We start from the raw sequence: 15,750 nt of genomic DNA, 5'->3' as shown, positions 1-15,750 counted from the left end.
AGGGGCTTTTTTGTCTGCTAATGCAAAAGACGACGCGTGGTCTTCTCTGATTGGCTAGAATCCAGCCAGCCAGTGCAGCACGAGGCGTCACAGCCTCGGCCCTGCATTACACTCGTATGTATAAAGTGTAGATGTATAAAGTGCACACTATGCCACACTATGCGTTATTGGTGCCGCTCCACTTTTACCACCGTGCCTCACCCGCACGCGGGAGTCAACCAGTCAACCAGCTAGCTCTAAACGCTAGCAGCCACAAGGGACGAATGCGACAACGCTACGCTTGTGTCCGGTACCAGTCTTGGAAGGGCCACAGATGATCTTTGTACAAACATATGGATTAATCCCCTGTGTGAGAGAGTGTTCAAATCATCCATCATGACATCTGCCCACACCACTCAAAACTTCTCGTTCATAATGTTTTAAATGGACTATTACAAAACCATTTATTTGGTTCGGCTATATATACGGTCACTGCGACAGACGCCTCCTCACAGTGTGGAGAGAAATCGAGAATTGGCATTTTGGCTCCAGCTATAGGCAGGCCGTTCTCAATCAAGATTTCGGACTACTTATCTGTATTTCTGGCTGGACTTCTAGCTGTAGTGCTAGCCTTACGTAAACTGAATTCATTAATATGGACAGCAGTGTGTTACAGCTCACTGGGTGCGGCGTTCAAGGAAACAGATACCAAGCGCCTGAGAAACGACATGCCTAATCGTCGTGCTCGTCAACATGAAAACACTTGTCCGTCAGATGTGTACGATGGGATTGTGCGCCAGTGCAAGTCCTACACTCCTTTGTCATACATTCAACCTCTCTACGCCAGGGAGTGGTTTCTCTCCGAATTCCTGTGTGGGGGTTGACCATTGTAGTAAAACACGTTGTGGCGCTAGTTGGTACATAGCTTTCAATAGGTGAAGCGCCAATAGCGACGGCACACAAGAAGGAATACAGACAGGATTAGATACAGACAACAACCATTGTGCTTACACGACGTTGCCTACGCTCCCCACCTCTGCACCATTGAGTGGGTTTTCTCCGTATTCGTCTGCGTGAACTGACCAGTGCGCAGACAAGGCCCTCATCCAGTAAGCAAGAAAGAATGACGTTTCCCGGTTGATGTAGGGCATAAGAAGGCCAGGGAAACGCCACGAAAAGATATCTTCTTTGCCCATGCGCAAAGGAGCATGCATGCCTAATGTTTGTACTTTTGGTCTTGGAGCACACCACTGCCCCGTAACGATGTATTAAACTTCTGATATTGTTTTTACATCATCTCGTCTTCCCTGCCTTACTACTTTCCGATGCTTAATATGGTTCGATTTCCAAGCAGATGCTGTTGAAGGTCGCCGAAACCCCATCCCCGCACCAACTGGTACCAGCACGCAGCAATGGGTGGCAGCCGTAACAAGTCATAATAACGAATGACTTGTTATTTTTATGTTCATCGTTAACAACAAATAGTGGGACTAACCTTTTCCATATTCCAGTGCGCACTCATATAAATTTAGTTAGATTGCTTTGGGTGCGTGATAACAAGGGATTATTCATGATCAAAATGGCTTACAGTCTCGCGAGAGCTGCCCTCAATGGCCCTGTACTTTCATTAATTTCTATATTGGCACGTGTACTCGTTCATATTTTACGGTTGAGCGCTTTTACCGTCTAAGAAATGTTATCGCTCAGCGCAGGATGCGTCTACATCTATCGGAAATTTGTAGAATGTTATCGATGCTTCCATCCGCTGTCTGTTGTCGCCAAACCTTGTGTAATCCGATTGCATGCATGCGCGACGCGAACGGCATAGAACTTTGTGGAAGGCACGCGGGTCCCAGCGATTACTCTGGAACATTCGATGACTGATCTATAAAAGCCGACGCGCTTCACTCGCAGATCAGATTTTCGACGATCGCCGACTGTGTTCGCCGTTTCCGTTGAGCATTGAGTGTAACCTGTTTTTCTGGGCAAAGGTTCGCCCAATAAAGTTAGGTTCGCCATTCCTAATTTTTTGCTGTGTCCCAAACCGTCACTACCCCGTGACAATATCAGCTTACCTAACTACTGGTAGATTCAGGATATATGCAATTGCTCAAGACTTCTTGAACCCACTTATAGCTAATTTTTCTGAATATTTACCTCTTCTTTTACCTTGGCACAAAGATTCCTTTCGAACCAGAAAAACTAAAGTAATTTTTACCCGATTACATTGTTGAACACCAGTATTAAACTTACATCGTCACAAGGCTCGTTTGGCGCCTTCCCTTGTGCGTCCAATCTGCGGTGAAGATGAGACTGCACCACGCAGGGGCATCTGCGTCAGCAGGCGTTTGGTGTGTTGCGACACCACGTACCCGAGCACACGAGGGTTGGACCCTCCCGCGTGTAGCCGTGCGCGGCTTAGTCGTGTCTGGGGAAAAGGGGATCCGGGGGGCTGAGCCGATGCTGGTTGTTTGGACCTTCAAGGCCCCCTGGCGGAGGCAACACACCCCTTTGGCCTCTGCTTCACATAGACGGCACCTCCAGGCTGACCCACCTGGGGGAAATCGGTAGTCAGCTTTTCCTGTCCTCCTCTCCATCTTCGTCTTTCTCGCTCACCTTTTCCTCTTTCCTGTCTTCTCTTCGCTTCTTATTACATCCGTATTTCCTGGCGGCAAGGGTTAACGTTGTGCATTATGCCCAACCTCGGGTATAGGTATTTGGTTATAGTGGGGATGTACCACTGGCGTGCGCAGAACTGAATACTTCCCGTCCTGTGTCGTCCCCTGGTTGGGCTCCATGGTGGGTGGCGGCCATCACTGCCGAATATATTCTTATTACTTATGTAATCAACTTTCCCTCCACTCCCTGATCGCTCCTTCAAGAGGGGGCGCACCGAAGATTCCTTCAACTTCTTGATGAGTCAGAAAGAAACATTCCCAAAATACCATGTTATTCACAGTCAACATGAAAGCAAGACAGGCCGAACAATATGATCACGAAGAGGAAGACGACGCTGTTCGATCTGTTGTCACCTCAGCTCTGTATAGTTTGCATAGGTTTTGCTATTCATTAAGTGAGTTATTTATATCCTTGGAAGACGGCAGCATCTTTAAGGTGGTACTCTCCCTATGGGAAGGGTATGGCTGCTCCGGCGCCGGCATCTTTAAAGGGACAGCGCCATACGAAGAAATCCAGCGTGGCGGAGGCGGCCATGGCCTCGCAAGGTGTGGGGCTGCCAGACATCAGGGACGATAAGCAGTCCAGTGCGTCATCATCGCTCAGTGGGGACAACACAACTGTTGTCGACCCTGACGAGGAAGTGGCTGATATGGCGGAAGTGGACAGCGACGGCTTCAAGGTGGTGAGTCATCGGAAGCAAAGAATGGTCGGAATCCCAGTGGTAGTTTTGCCAACAGAGAAAGGTGTTGATTTGAGAGAGCGGAACCCTATCAGGCATTTCGAAGCCATTAAAGTACTGCTGGTATCTGCCCCGATTCGCAGCCGCTTCACAAGGCAAGGTGCTCTTTACTTAGATATCGCAACGGAAGAGCAAGTTGACATTCTTCTCCGGTGCTCTCAGATTGGCTACATAATAGTTAAAGCATGGCTGCCTCACTCCTACATGACTAACACATGTGTTATTAGGGGAGTACCAGTGTGGTATTCAGAAAGCGACCTTCTTGACTACTTGAAACCGCAAGGTGTTCTGCACGTGAAACGTCTGATGCGCCGGGTGGAGACTAAAGGAAAAGAATGGGCAGCGAAACCTACTAACTCTGTTTTGATAACGTTTGCTCCCAACACCAAGCGGCCCAAAAAAATTGACCTTGGTTTTACCAAGCATGCAGTCAAAGAATTCGTTGAACCTCCTCCCCGATGCTTTAGTGCCAACGCTTTGGGCATGTAGCAAAAGTTTGCATCAAAGATCAACGTTGCAAACGATGCGGTGGTGCCCACGATTACAAAGCCTGCAAGGCACATTTTGATGGCGCTAATTGTGGTGGTGACCATCCAGCGAGTTTCGGTGGCTGCCCATTCCGTGTAAGCGCCTTATACCGCCGAGTGTCCTTCATTAGTGGTCCCAAACCACAACCTACTGAGAAGCGGATATCTGGAAGTGACGAGTTCCCGGCGTTAGATTCGGAAGTTAAGTTCCCTGCATTAGAGTCGGAAGTTCGTAGCGTGGTAACAAGCAGTGTCAGTGAGCGACCTGAGCCTAGCAAGACGCCAACGTCCTCTGTGGGTGAGTCGGTTGTTCGATCTGCTGCAGCAAAAAGTGTCCAAGTTTCTCAGCGACCAGATCACAGCCAGACTCGACAACATGGAGGACATTCCCTCACCTCAAAATAGATGAAGAAACCAGCTGCAGTGGCCAAGAGTGGGTCCCAGTCCGCGACCTTTGTTGAAGTTGTGAGGAAGTGCGTACAGCAAAATAAGGAGCTCGAAAATCAGGACCTGTCCGACCTTCTCCGAGTTTTGTTTGAAGCCCTGCGTTCATATGTTCAAGCGATTCAGACAGGCACCCTGAAGAACTTTCTACAGCTCGTCCTTTCCTTTGAGCCCATGATTACCACCTTCGCAGCGACCTTTACCTTATAATATGGCTAGTCTTCTTCAACCTCGTGCCACAAAAAATCACCGAAAAGTGCCGTTTATTATGCAATGGAACTGTGCTGGGATTTTAAGTCGATTAGCAGAACTTAAATTATTTCTGAAAGATACGTGTGTTCCAGTATTAGCCGTCCCGGAGGCTGGCCTACCAAGCGGGAGATCTTTGACTGGATATGTCGCCCATAAGAGCTGCAGCATAAAGTCACTTCCCGTGGGAAGTGCCGCCCCTTACATACGAAGAGAGATTCCTCATGTGGCTTTGAACGTCACCGATCTTTGCACAGATAGTATTCACGTAGCGGCTGTGAGGATACGGCTTCGCTTCCGAACTCTTTCTGTTGCATTCGTATACGTATCCGTAAGAAGGCAGGAATGGACTTGTTTTCCAGCAGCTTTGTGACCGTTGCCCAGCGCCCCGAATCATCTGCGGCGACTTCAACGCCCATCACTCTGTCTGGGGTGACAGAAACACAGATTACCGCGGACGCAAACTTGTAGAGGTTATCGACAGTTTGGACTTGTGCGTGGCCAATGACGGAAGTCCCACTTTCTTCCAGCCTCCAGCCTCAGCCACATCCATAGACCTAACCTTGCATTCATGTGACGTCCGCGTGAAGTGGTCAACTGCACCTGACCGCATGGGAAGTGATCACTATCCAATTTTAGTGTTTACTGCCGACTTCCATATGGGCGGCTCTAAAATTAGCCATGTTGTTAATTGGGACAAATACAGGGAGCAACTTGCATGTGTTTCTGGTGATGTGATAGACGAAATGATTTCTGGTAAAAGGGCTGTTACCACAGCGGTCAAGTTGCCTAATCATTTTCCGACTCCGGATTTAAAACTCGGGAACCTTTGCGCAGCGCGCAGAAGGGCGGAGCGACAAGTGACGCGGAAGAAGGACGACAGATCCTTGAAGACGACCTTCAATAGGCTTAACTCTGCCATTTGACGCCATACGAACAAGCTCTGTAGGTCGCAGTGGGCGTCCTTCTGCGCTAGCTTGACGGTTTTCTCACCGATGACGAGAATTTGGTGAGTCATTGGCAGTCTTGCTCGTGATTCTCGTCCTAGTAAACCTTTCAATGCGCTTGCACTGCGCAAGCAGAAATCTCTCGTGTGCTTGGCAGAGGAATTTGCAGATTCATTTATAAGTGCAAGCTCAGGAATTCATCCCTGCGCTCTGCCTGCAACATCTACGTCTGTGATGGACGCCCCGTTTACGCTTCGAGAGCTACAGACAGCACTCAGTAGCCTGCGGCGTCGATGTGCGCCAGGTCCTGACGGCATCACCAACCTGATGATGCAGAACCTACCTCTGAAACAGCGGAAGATGCCCCTAAGCTATCTCAATCGAGTGTGGGAGACTGGCAACGTTCCTCCTTCATAGAAGGTGGCTTCTGTTGTCCCAGTGCTAAAGCCCGGCAATGACAGACTTGGCCTCGCATCGTCCTGTATCACTGACGTCGTGCGTGGCTAAGCTCATAGAGAAGCTGGCAAGTAAGCGTTTATCTTGGTGGCTCGCAGATAGAAGGCCTCTGACAACATGACTGGATTCCGAACAGGTTTACGCGCGCAAGATAGCGTATTGGACTTGATAAGCCATATTGAACATCATAGAGCTTTCGGCCTTTCAACACTAGTTATTTCCATAGACGTATCAAAGGCCTATGATAGCGTCCTTCAGAGCTCAATACTAAATAGCTTGCAGGTCATGGGCGTACAGGGCCATCTTCTGCGATTAATTCACTCATTTATCAGTGGTCGTAAAATTCAAGTGCGGTTAGGAAGTACCACAAGCACCGAAAGGGCGGTATCGCGAGGTGTACCTCAGGGAAGTGTTCTTTCCCCCGACGCTCTTTAACGTTGTGATGGCTGGTCTTCCCGCTGAAGTGCAAAAACGTTGCAGGCATGTCCATATGTCGATATACGCGGCCGACATTTGTCTTTGGTTAACCGGATATCAACACAAGCGTTTAGCTTTGATAGCTCGACAGGCATTACTTTCAGTTCAAAATTACCTTCAAGGTGTTGGGTTGACTCTCTCGGTGGAAAAATTTGGCTTCATCATGTTTCCAGGTAGAGGAAGAAGGTATGCGGGGCTGCAGATAGACCTGGATCAATCTTGCCTTCGACAATTGAAGCACAAGTGCTGTTTGGGCGTCATTATTGACTACCGCCTACAGTGGCGACGAGCTGTGGACTCGGTTGTCACTTCGATATCTTCGCGCCCTAATGTGATCCGTAGAGTTGCAAGTGAGCAATGGGGAAATCACCCTTCCTCAATGATCAGGTTGCACGATGCACTAGTGACGAGTCGAATAATGTATCAGCTCCCTTTAATTTCCCCCTCGATATCACAGCTGGAATGACTTGAGGTTCTGCACAGAAAGGGCCTAAGAAGGGCTCTTGGCGTTCCGCAGACTTCTCCTAACAATGCAGTACTTTATGAATCTCTATCGAGACCTCTTAGCCTAGTCGCTTCACAAAGGTTATTGATGCAAATTGGCCGCCTTCGAAAGGGATCTGAGTCCCGAGCGTACTTGGCACTAAATACTCTTGGTTAGCTGGGTCTTGACGCTAGAGGTCGAACTAATAGGTTCAAACCACCTTGGTCATTCGCGAGCCTCGACTGTTCGTTGACAATTCCTCACGTACGCGCTAAGCGGAGTTCTCCAATGGCGGCAACGCGTTCGCTGGTACTGGAACATCTTGAGACTGAATATGCACGTCATCTTCAAATCTTTACTGATGGATCTGTGGACAAGATCAAAGGATCTAGTGCAGCTGCTTTTCACATTCCCTCTTTGAAGTATGATTGGTCGGTTCGCTTCACTGCAGTCGTGTCCTCCACAACAGCCGAAGGCGTTGCCATTGAGGCAGCTCTAAAGAAACTACGGTTTTGTATGCCTCAACCTGTTTTCGTTATTACATATTCAAAATCTGCCCTTCAAAGGTTAGAGCACGGGTTCCCTACTGATGCCTTAAGTCTTAGCTCCCTGCGCTCGGTGCATAATCTCCATATCAAAGGCTTCTCCATACGTTTCCAATGGGTGCCCTCGCACATAGGTATCATAGGCAACGAGATGGCAGACAGCCTCGCCCATAGAGCGCTGTCTGGGAATTCATTTAGAAAAGTGCCTCAAGAGGACAACAGACTCTTCAGAGAAGCGGTGTTGTGCCACTTCAGTTCTTTGTGGAGCTCGCCTCACAAGCCATGTGTGATCAAGGGTCTCAAAAAAAACCAAGCCACCTTACTGCTTCTATTCTACTGCTATTCGCACGAGCTCTGCTCGTACATCTGCGTGGATGAATAAGATTGGCCTGGCATTATCACCAGTATGTTCAACGTGTGGTGTGTGCAGTGACGTAGAACATTACCTAATGTGCGGTACTGTGTATAATGCGGAAAGGAGGGTGTTATTCGGGTCCCTCAAGAAGACAGGAGTTCCTCACAGTTCTCTTCAGGACATAGTTTTCCCGCGCGGGAACCGTTTGTGTAGGAAGGAGGCCTCTCGCCTTCTTTTAAGTTATCTACAGGACACGGATTTGGCCTCCACATGGTGAACTGAGGAGTGACCACTTGTAGTTGTCAGGTCTGTATGATTATGTGATTTATTTTTTTTTATTTATTGAGTAATTGCCAACAGCAACTGCAAGGCTAATCTCACCAGTAGCCTACAACATCTCCACTCAACTCTGAACAATATCTCCTTTGGTTGTGGCAAAATCTTTGGCAAACTCCATCGGGCCAGGCTACAAAGTAACTAAAATGGGAAACAGCGATCTTCTTCTTGAACTTCGTGACAAGACACAGTACAGTAAATTGTCAAAACTAATTGCTTTTGGGGACATTCCAGTTTCAGTAGGCCCACACAGATCTTTGAACACTGTCTGCGGTGTCGTGTCTGAAGATGACCTGCTCGACCTTAGTGAAAGTGAGCTACTTGAATTTGTCGAGTGTTCAAATACATTATTAATGACTGCATTGCCATTGCGAAAGATGCGGCAAACAAATTCTTGAACGCTATGCACTATCCAGAGCAGTAAAATATGCTTTTTTTTTCTTAAAATAATATACTCGTATGTCTCAAGATTGTGCCCGAAATAACTGACATCAATGTTTCCATGTTTTCTGTCTTTAATATGTAAAGAAAATATCACATGAACTTTAGAACTATAGCAGTTTGAAACCAGCAAAGCAGTGCATGCCGCTGATATGAAAGGTGTAAAGGCCATGAAATGAATAAGTTGAGGACAAATATTTCAATGAAACTTTGTTAACCTCCCTGCTTTTCTCTCATTTGCATATCTCTAGCTCTGTCATTCAAGAATTTTGTTTACATTTTTCACATATGGAACGACCAGGAAATAATCTCAATGACGCTGTCCTTTATTAGAATGTATTGCGCAGGAGCATCTGTTCTCGGTCGTGAACTGTGAGTAATTGTACCGAAATTATAGCCGCAACGGACATCACATGTCTTACAAAAAGCGGTACTTCAAGGGCTACGAAGAAGTGCGGGAAGGTTGAAATTCTTTTATTCTGTTTTTCATGGCAAAAGTCGACTTGAGAAGGCATCGTATATAAAACCATCATCACAATTTACAATGCGCTTTGGTCACTCTAACAAAGTTGTAGATTTCATAAATTCCACCGATACATTCAAAAATTAACTTTTCCGAGAAAAGCCCGTGAATGGAATTGTCTACCAGTTGATGTTGTATAATGTGAAACAGTCGAACTGTTTATAGGTAAATGCGCTCAGGAACCAAGGCTGATCTTTTTCTCATTGTCTGCTTTTCTCATTTTTTTCTCATTACGCTGCTTTTTTTCTGTGCTCAGTTATTCTTTCTATTTTCGCCATATCATTGGGGTGTTATATGTGGCAACTATATTGCCAAAAAAATTATGTATCCTCACTCCTGCTTACCGCCTGGCACCCTGGCTACCAGTATGGAATAAAAGAACTAAATATAAAAGCAGGAGTTCTACAATATGTACAAGGGCGAGACAAGCGAAAGTCAGCCCATGTGAATGTTTATTGCATCTAACGGCGTGCTTTGTTTACAAATAGTCTCCGTGAGAGTTTAGACATTCCACCCACTGAATAACGAGTCGCGTGATTCCCGTCTCATAGAACTCCTTGTATTGCTGCTTCAAAAAGTCTGTAACTGACTCTTTTACATCATCGTGCGACACGAATCTGGGTCCCTTCAGCAGTTTTTTTTAATGCTTCAAAATGTGTAAGTCAAAAGGCAACAGGTCTGGGCTGTATGGCGGATGTTGCAGCGTTTCCCACTTGAACTTTGGCAGTTTCGTGTTAACCACATCAGTGACATGGGGACGGGCATTGTGGAGCAAGATGACCCCACTCCTAAATATCGACGTCGTTTGTTCTTAATTGCGACACGCAGCCAATCCGACGTTTTACATTATCGGAAACGATTTAGTCTCCTGGTTTAGAAAATTCGATCAGTAATGGCCCCTGACAACAGAAAAAAATGTCAACAACACCTTGTCGGCAGAAATGATGGTTTTTGCTTTCCTTTGGGGTTGTGAATTCAAATGTTTCCACTGTAAGCTTTCCCGTTGTCTTTCAGGCTCGTACTAGTGGCACCGTGATTCGTTCCCGGTCACAATATCAGACAAAAAGTCGTCACCCTCATTGTGTTACCGGATTAGATGAGTCAAGGCAACGCCGAACCTCTCCGTCTTCTGGCGGTGGTTCAAAATCTTGGGCATCCAGTGCGCACACAAGAGCCGATAACCGAGATGTTAATGAATTATGGTGTGACCCTAACCGTGACGGATGTTCACACGCCCTGCCGATTCACCGGTGCTCATCCTCCGCTCTTGTCTAATTAGCCTTTGCAATCGTGTTGGGGTGATTGCACTGTGGCTTTGGCCCGGTCTTCGATCGCCTTCGCAACTTTCACGTCCTTCTTTGAACCGTTTGCTCCAACGTTTCACAGTGGCCAATGAAATACCACGTTCAACGTACACGGCAGCCATACGGCGACTATTTTCTTTTTGGGAAACATCTTCAGCTGTCAAAAACGTCAAGACACCACGCTGTAAAACTTTCGGATTGTCCATTATGCCACGAAACCAAATTCAACCCAGTATACAAGAGCATTAAAGAACTTTTATTCCCCCATCTGCATGTCACTATTGTAAATGAGAGATGCCTCTGTGCTACGCGCATGCCTCGCAGATAATGAACCAAACCATTATTGCGCGGGGTGTGTTGGGTCACTTTCTTTGACTCGCCCTCATGCATTACAAAGGCGAAGATACAATGGAATATACAAATGCGAAGATACAGCTCGATAAAAGGATAAAAGTGTGACTGGAAACAATGTTCACTGCACGGATGCATAAAACCTCGCAACAAGATAGTTAAACATACGTATAGGTCTCCACTAAATCTACGTATATATAAGAAAAAGTCAACATATATATTGTGTCCAACAAGACAAATAAACATGTTGCTCAACCATAGATTCACAGATCACAGCACCTCCTCCTTCCGTTCCCTCTGATGTATCACGCGCGACAGCAGGCGGCGCGCTTCCTCCCAGCTTTTCTCCCTTGCGCACACAAGGCAGAGCCACCATGGCCGGCTCACCCATGCCAGCCCCCCCCCCGCCCCCCCCATCACGCTTTCACTCGCATGTAGAGCATGCGGCGCGCGGTAACGATGGTATTGCCCTTGGACTTTATACCGAACAGCAGGGCGACGGCGACGGCAAGAATGCGCCTGGAGTGTACATATATTTGCTTTCGCAAAAATATAATGAAAGTATCCCGCAACTGAAGCTTCCCGTGGCCCATTACTTTCTGCAAAAGAAGTAACAAAATCAAACTTTCCCCATGCGACAATTTGCTGCGCCGAAACAGTGTCGTTTTTTTTTTTCTCTCTTTTGTAGGATGCGGGCATGGAAGTGAGAAAACGCAAGGAAAGCATGTTGGCCATAATCGAATGCCTAGTTTGGGCACTTAATATGGCTACTGAAGGAATATCGAAGAAAACGTGACAGGCTCGGTCCATAGCGAACCATACGCATACTGGCAGGTATCCTATACCGGCGAGATAAGACTTTCCGGAAAAGTTGCGCTCAAGCGAACGCGTTGCAATCCGTCGAGACCCCAGAGTGATGGAGGCGAGCGACCGTTGTTTCTTTTTCTCATATGCTAGGCAGAAAGCGTCCAAAACTCTCTTAGGTGAAAATCCATTCGGCCAGACAGAAACGAACGCGCACCGAAGTGTGGCGTGCGGTGTACGGGGCAACACGCGAAAAACGCATGCGCTCTGGCTGGCCCTGGCAGCCCACGTGCAGCGAGAACATGAAAATTGAAAAAGGCTTAATGTTTCCTCGCGAATAAAATTCAAAGTAGAAAATAAATAAGAACGCATACCTTTGCTCGCATCAGTGTCTTAACATGGATGCGTTGGCGCAGGTGAAAAAATGTTGATATCCTTTTCTGTGACATGGCGGCACAAATGAACCACCACAACGCTTCGTCTCATCGGACCCCGCTGCGTGCTTTGTCAACTTGTCTCATAGTGTGTTGATTTGACTTGTCTCTTTGTATGGTCCGATGTACGACTTTAGAAAAGTCAACGCACCTTTGACGTCAAATGTTTATAACAACATCAAGCCCACAAAGTTCCGGAAGTGAAAATCTAAAGCAAGTCTTTGAAAATGTCATTGCATCTTTCCCATAGAATGTTTATGAGAATTTTATACCCATAAAGTTCCAGGATTGAAATCCATGCGCTCCGTAGATTCCGCGGCCTCCGTGGTACGCCTCAACGAGGCCGCTCGCCATCAAAACGCTCTTGAAACTTCGTGCTCGGATAGGGCTCCTTGCTTTACGATATGTGACTCCCGATGCATGGGCGCTGCAGCACGATCCAGCCTGATTTCGCTATGTTCACGCTGAAATGTGTTTTCGAGAGCGAAAAGGGCATTCTAGACAAAATCGAGCATGACTTCCGGCGTCACGGGTTGTTTTGGTCGGCGGCACACGAAAGCACAAAAAACTTTCGGGAGGGGGGGGGGATGAAGCGCCATAAGCCCCCCCCCCCCCCCTGCCTACGCCCCTGCTACCCAGCCCCTCCACCACTTGAGAAGCAGCGGTTGAACCGAAAGCGCGGGCTAGCGCGCTGAAGATGAACACGCGTATCAATGGTGATGGTTATGTGCAGAAGAATTGTAAATACAATTGTCATAAATTGTATAAATACAACTTGGCCCTGGAAATATTGCATCAGCACCAAACAACACCTATTCAAACCAAATATCAAGCGAAACCTGGTCCATACTGCCTACGAAAGAATTTAATACCCAGGCCACGTTCTCGTACAAAATATGGCGATCAAAAACTAAGCTTTATGATACCAGACCTTCTCAACGAGTATCCGGAAATTGCTGAAGCGCTCGTTACAGCTACCTCAGTGCACATTTTCAGAAAAATGCTCAAAATTTTTTTCCTTAACACAGACTAAAAATCGTGCCGGACTAATCCCAGTTGGTTTCCTCTTACTCTGTGTCTTGGCTTTTCATTGCGAAAGTCCGATATATTTTCTGTACTAGGACGATAGTTGCGACATACCTGTACAATGTATCTAATTATGTGTATTTATATTATTGATGTGTATGTGTATTTATGTTATTATGTTATTGATTTATGTTATTGATAAGGAACACTTATTGATGTTTAAGTTCTACCGTGTTCCAAATTGAGCCTATTATAGTCAATACTTTTGTTATTATTGTTCATGTGTGACTGCTGCTGCCAAGGGTGGCGTGGCCCAGTCAGGCACGTTCAGCGCCTTTTGTCGCGTCCCCCAAGGCATTTCTGTAAGGAATGTCTTGAATAAATGAATAAAGAAAGAAGAAAGAAAGATGCGGAAGATGACGTCCGTGATATAAATGCTCACAAAATTGCCACACGCATGTGATATTTGATTGTTTGAACGAGGTGCGTGGGCGCCATCACTCGAGGAAAGAGGAGGAAGAACAAACTGGGCTCGGCGCTGTGTATCTAACCGGTCAACGCTGCAACCGCTGTTGCAAATATAACCTGCAAATAGTTGCTCGTCTTACTGACTCGTCCTTCGTGTAACAATATAAATAAAGTTTTTTAGGTTTTCAAGCTTTTAGGCCCTTCGACGCGTCCGCAGTAGACGAGAGGGAAATTAATGTAGTCTGATAAATCTGCTGATCATTACACGCCCTCACCATTAGCTGATGATCGTGTAAATCTAGCATGTCATTTTGAAGCAATGTGGACTTCAGTACCGATTGCTGAGGCTGTGTTGAAAACAACCCGCTCATATCGAGCGCTTTCGTCAGTGCCAAGTCGGTTACTATAATAGTGCTTGAATGCATAATTAAGTGATTACGCACCCACAGCGCCATCGCCAGTTTCGTCGTAGCGCAGCGTCCCCGTTTTTTTTTTTTCTATTTTACCCTGGCGGAGAACGAGTACACACTTAATAACAGCGCAGCACAAACCACGAAGCGCGCTTCCTATAGTCTAGGGATACTTATTCACGCCGCAACGATCGGCCTTCGCCATGCACCTATGGTCGATTTGCATATTGGCCATGCGTTAACGACCAGTCTCCGCCCCGTATTCCTTCCGCGAAGGACTTATCGGCTTGTCCATGTGCAGGTTGCAATAGTATGGTATCCGGGTCCCTCGCAGTCAATGAACAAACTTGCGTCGTTCAGGTAGGATCGAAGTTAATTTCGGAGTGCGTTGTCCTACTCCTAGTAAACGTTTCATCTTGATAGCGAATAAGTGAAATAAAGGTCTGCTGCCCTTTTTACAGCGTGTGCAACGCTTGTGCCTAAACGCTTTGTGTAATGCTTAATACAGGGAAAAGTCGTGCGCTCAGAAACGGGTCAGCAAAATATGAATATATTTACTGCGTCTGGTACACAACAGATCTCATAAAGACATGCTAGTAGTAGACAGGATGGCTACTAGCGATGTATAGGTGACTGGCTATCCTTACGCACGTCGATGAGTGGTTATACCCGACACGCTCACACTCAGAGGTACCGCACACACATCTATACGCTATAATTTCAGAATGCCTAACAGCCGTTTTCTTTTGCGCAACTGCTCTGTGGCGAGCCTCTTGAACTACCGGAAAGTGTCATTTATTCACTAGACGCATATTTATCACACCGTGTCGAAGCTGCTGAGTGCTAGATTTTACCTCTTCATTCGACTTTCTATTAGTGTCCAGATAACAATTATTTTCGTACCACTCATACAACTCGTAACTTAGGCTTTAGTTCTCTTCACATGCATTCAGACATTTCCACATTATTATTCGATTCTTTTGCACTGAGAAGCTTGCACTGTGCCCTCGGTGCTCGCTGTATGTGCGTGGCGATAATGCAGGCCGTTTCTGGGCCACCAGTTGCTGCTCTCGTCATTGCAGTCGGCGTCTCAGTGCTACGAACCAAGTTTACCAGTTGTGCCATTGACACTGGGAGGCATCCGCCTCTCGCCTCCTGTTGCTTTCTCACGGAAAAGAAAGAGAAAGCATGCTGGAGTATTTATAACGTAGGCGTGCGGCAGGAAGCACTCCACACTTAAAGAGGTGCATTCAATAAATGATGCAACACATCAGCTGCGCAAATGTTTATGTAAGTAATAACACGTGACACAGGCTGTGAGAGCTCCACGCCTAAATGGTAAATCCACATTGTTGACGATACTGTTCTCTTCACTGATGCACTCCAAAAGCGTCGCTGGTGTGCCGCTCGGATGGAAGTGGCTCGATGGGTCTTGTTTAGGATACATTTGTTCGGCACTGTGGGGCGTATGTTTTCTTTCAACGCAAGCAGGACGAAGTGTTCAGGAACATCGAAACTTCTCAACACACGCTGACGCACGCCACGGGTGTCCATCGTGGGTACCTCGTCTTCTCGCAAAGCACAGTAGCATGCTGCGGCAGTTGGAATTCGGGCGTACCTCTCTTTCATCATTAAATGTATTTCTCACTGTCATAAGACATTCTCACTGGCCTAATAGAACCAGCAACATGACGTCTTGCAACTACATCATGTACGCTAAATCGCAGTAATCGCAAAAAATTTCAATGGCGTTCCACTATATGAGGGGTACA

Source organism: Dermacentor albipictus, chromosome 3 (assembly GCF_038994185.2).
Source record: "Dermacentor albipictus isolate Rhodes 1998 colony chromosome 3, USDA_Dalb.pri_finalv2, whole genome shotgun sequence".
NCBI lineage: Eukaryota > Metazoa > Arthropoda > Arachnida > Ixodida > Ixodidae > Dermacentor > Dermacentor albipictus.
The sequence above is the reverse complement of the archived record's forward strand: the minus strand, read 5'-3'. Positions refer to the sequence as shown.